Source organism: Momordica charantia (assembly GCF_013281855.1).
Source record: "Momordica charantia cultivar OHB3-1 chromosome 2 unlocalized genomic scaffold, Mcharantia_2.0 BLBB01000002.1, whole genome shotgun sequence".
In the NCBI taxonomy this organism is placed as follows: Eukaryota; Viridiplantae; Streptophyta; class Magnoliopsida; order Cucurbitales; family Cucurbitaceae; genus Momordica; species Momordica charantia.
Window position 1 is genome coordinate 10,431,229 of NW_028275160.1, and position 3,346 is coordinate 10,434,574.

Genomic DNA, 3,346 nt, shown 5'->3' on the forward strand with positions numbered 1-3,346 from the left:
TGACAAAATATCAACCAAATATATCACTATTGTTAATATTAATAATTTTTAACTTAATTAGAAATAGTGAAATTATTATTTGTTAATTTAAATATTTTTCACAATTTCTTTTAATTTTACCTTCTTTTTAGAAATATCGATCGACATCTATATTTTCATTGGCATTTCCATGCAACTGAAACATCGACATTTCAAACTTAACTTTCGTTTCAATAATTTAGGTTGTTAGAGACACATCTTGTGTCATGTAACAATCCAAACACGGGTCATCAATAATTTTTTTTTAAAATAGTACAGGTTCCCACCGTACCCCAAATTTATTTTGGTTTTTTTTTTTTTTATTAAAGTTGCATTGATTTTTTTAATAGTTAAATTGATATTCTTTTAAATTTGCAACCAGGAGTATTAATTTGATTTAGATTTGAAAAATATCTATTTGGTTGTTATTTAACTTGTGTGGTTTAGAATTTAAAAAATATGTATATATCTTATTTTTGATATTTTGAGATAAATGTTTTATATATCTTGATCTAAAAAGATTATTGATTTATATGCTCGTGTTAACAAAATAACGCGAAACAATGGGAATACAAATAAACAATTTTTTTTTTTCGTTTTGTTTTTTTGATAAGGTAAAAATAAAGGAGTGTACTTGCGTTGTATTTATATGTATAAAATTGTATGAGATTACCATAATGTCCTTTGAGAGGTAAAATTGTATAAAATTGAAGTAAAAAATGGTGTAAGCAAAGAGAGGTAAAATTGAGAAAATTGGGCAGGGTTTTTATGGGGTTGTTTTTCAAACCTAACAAATTTTGTACGGTTTAATAGTAAAATTCAAAATCCAACTCTTTAGGAGAAAAATCAAACAATCAAATCCAAAGGGAAATAAAATAACTTATTTGTTTCGTATTTTTCAGAGGGCTAAGCCAAATTATTCAAATAGAAAAGATTTTATATTTTTGAAATTAAAAATATTTTCTTTGACGAAAGAAATGAATTAAACTCATAATTAGAATATGATTAAAACATGAAGAAGATATGACAAAATAAATCAATATACCTCTGATTCCTATTCAATGAGAACATGGAAACTCATAGCTTTGAAAATGACTTTGACTTTGCATCCTAAATCACGTGTAGCGTGAGTGTCAAATGTTGAATGAGAATGAAAGAAATTTTAGTTATCGTCACTGTTGGGTGCAAAAATATGATCTATCATGTGGCAAGATCATATACGGCCGACCTCATCATCTCATCTACTTAAATTCATATATAAAGAGCTTCTAAGCTCATTTACGAAATAGCTCCTAAGCTCATCTACGGTCGAGCTCTTAAGTCCATCTAGGAAGAACTCTTAATCTAGGAAGAGCTCTTAAGCTCATTTACGGAAGAACTCCTAGGCTCATCTACGGAAGATATTTAAGTCCATCTAAGAAGAGTTCCTAAGCTCATGCATCTATGGAAGAGCTCCTAAGCTCATCTACGGAAGATCTTAAGTCCATCTAGGAAGAACTCTTAAGCTCACCTACCGAATAGCCCCTAAGCTCATATAGGAAGAGCTCTTAAGCTCATCCACGGCCGAGCTTCTAAAGGACAAGCTTTGACGTCATGTGGTTCCATCGACAATTCAATATTGGAGGGCAAACTATCCTAGGCTAAGCTGTTCTCGAAGAATCATAGGCCGACCTCTGAGGTCAACCCTAGTTACTTAGACGCGATGAGAACCTTCCAAGTAGTATGGTCTAAGGCAGGGATAAATCCAGAGACCAACACGGACCAATGGTCCGTAGCAGGTTACCTGACCCAGAGCAGTGAAATACCTCGATGGGATGGTTAACTACTCCTCAAATCCCTATAAATACACCTCCACTCCACCCACTAAGGTATGAAAATCTGTCTGACGCTGATCAGTTGAGCTCGAATTATTACTGACTTGGGCGTCGGAGTGGCCTACCTGTTTTGCAGGTACCCCTGAAGAATATTCCAAGTGTTGTCAGCCGACCTCCCAAGTTGTCCTCCGTTCGTTCGCAGATTTTTACATCAACAGTCACTTTAATAATAAAAATATTAAAAAAACTTGAGTTTTACTTAATTATTTTCTTTAATTATATTTATTGAATTTTCTTATATTGATATGTTTCGCAAATTCAATTGTGCATTTATTGGGAACCGACTATATGTGCTTATCTTTGGAAGGTGTTTATTTAGTGTGGCTAATCTTGTGGATTGTTCATGGTGTAATATTTTGAGAGAGAGATTTTTATGTAATTGGAAAAGTTGGTAGAAACCTTTTATGTCTTAGGCGAAGACTCTTAATACGAAATAACAAATGGTTAGGGAGAGGAAATGTTCCTTTTTTTAGGGTACTCTAGGAAATAGTGGAGACGGGAACCACGGTGTTGTGGTCCAAATCCCTCCTCATCCACAAACCCACCAAAAAAGGAAGGACTTTCCCCTCTAAGGGTAGGAAAATCATGATTGGAATAGTGGACCTAAAATTAAGGAACTTGGATGGGGTCTTTTGTCGAAATTGAATGACTTTATCTTTTTATTTTTTCGTTAACGGGTTAAGGCAGAGCTCCGTTATAAATTAAATATTCATCCACGATTGAAGGGTGTTTAAGCGGTAGTCTGTATACAATGGGAGCACGTGTTTGAAAAGATTCAATCAAAGTAGGAGTCAATCAAGTATTGTAACATGATTTAAGAAGTGAGTGTTTTATACATAAATCAATTATTGATGATAAACTTTACTTACTTTTGATTGCTAATGTTATTTTCTGGATGTGGCCTCGTAGAGTAGGTTTGAAAATCAGGCATAATTCACAATCATAATTGATAATAACTTCTATATTATCTTTTAATTCACAATTATAATTGATAATAACTTCTAGATTTTTTAATAGTTTAATAACTTCTAGATTTTTTAATAGTTTAATATTTTAAGCATGGTAATTAGATCCTTTCAGAAAAGATTGCAATGAAATTAATGATAGAGCTATAAGAGGGAAAATTGAGAGATTCAAAGAGAGAAAAAGGAACAAGTAAAGAATAGCAAGAAAAAGAAAGGAGGAAGATGAAAGAAATTATGATTTGTAGAGAAAAAATAATAATAATTGAGAGAGAGAAAAAAAAAAGAAATAATGGGGAAAAAAATTGAAGGATGCTGAAAACAAAAAAGAAAATAGAGGATAAGAAGAGATAGATAATTATGGTCCTGAAGACACCGATGGAAACCCACGGAACATAATTCAACAGTTAAGGTGAGAGGTTTAATTTCCAATCCTCACATTTGTTGTATAGAAAAAAACATCATTTGATTATATATATAAAAGATGTCATA

The 3,346-nt window shown here is 32.0% G+C and overlaps 1 long non-coding RNA gene across 1 annotated transcript; it reads left to right on the top strand.

Moving 5' to 3' along the window:
* The first annotated feature begins 1,296 nt into the window (after window positions 1-1,296).
* LOC148212791 (uncharacterized) lies at window positions 1,297-2,774 on the top strand. The gene is made up of 2 exons (XR_015789395.1): window positions 1,297-1,886; window positions 1,969-2,774. It is a non-coding gene; the product is annotated as an uncharacterized LOC148212791 (long non-coding RNA).
* The last annotated feature ends 572 nt before the right edge of the window (window positions 2,775-3,346 follow it).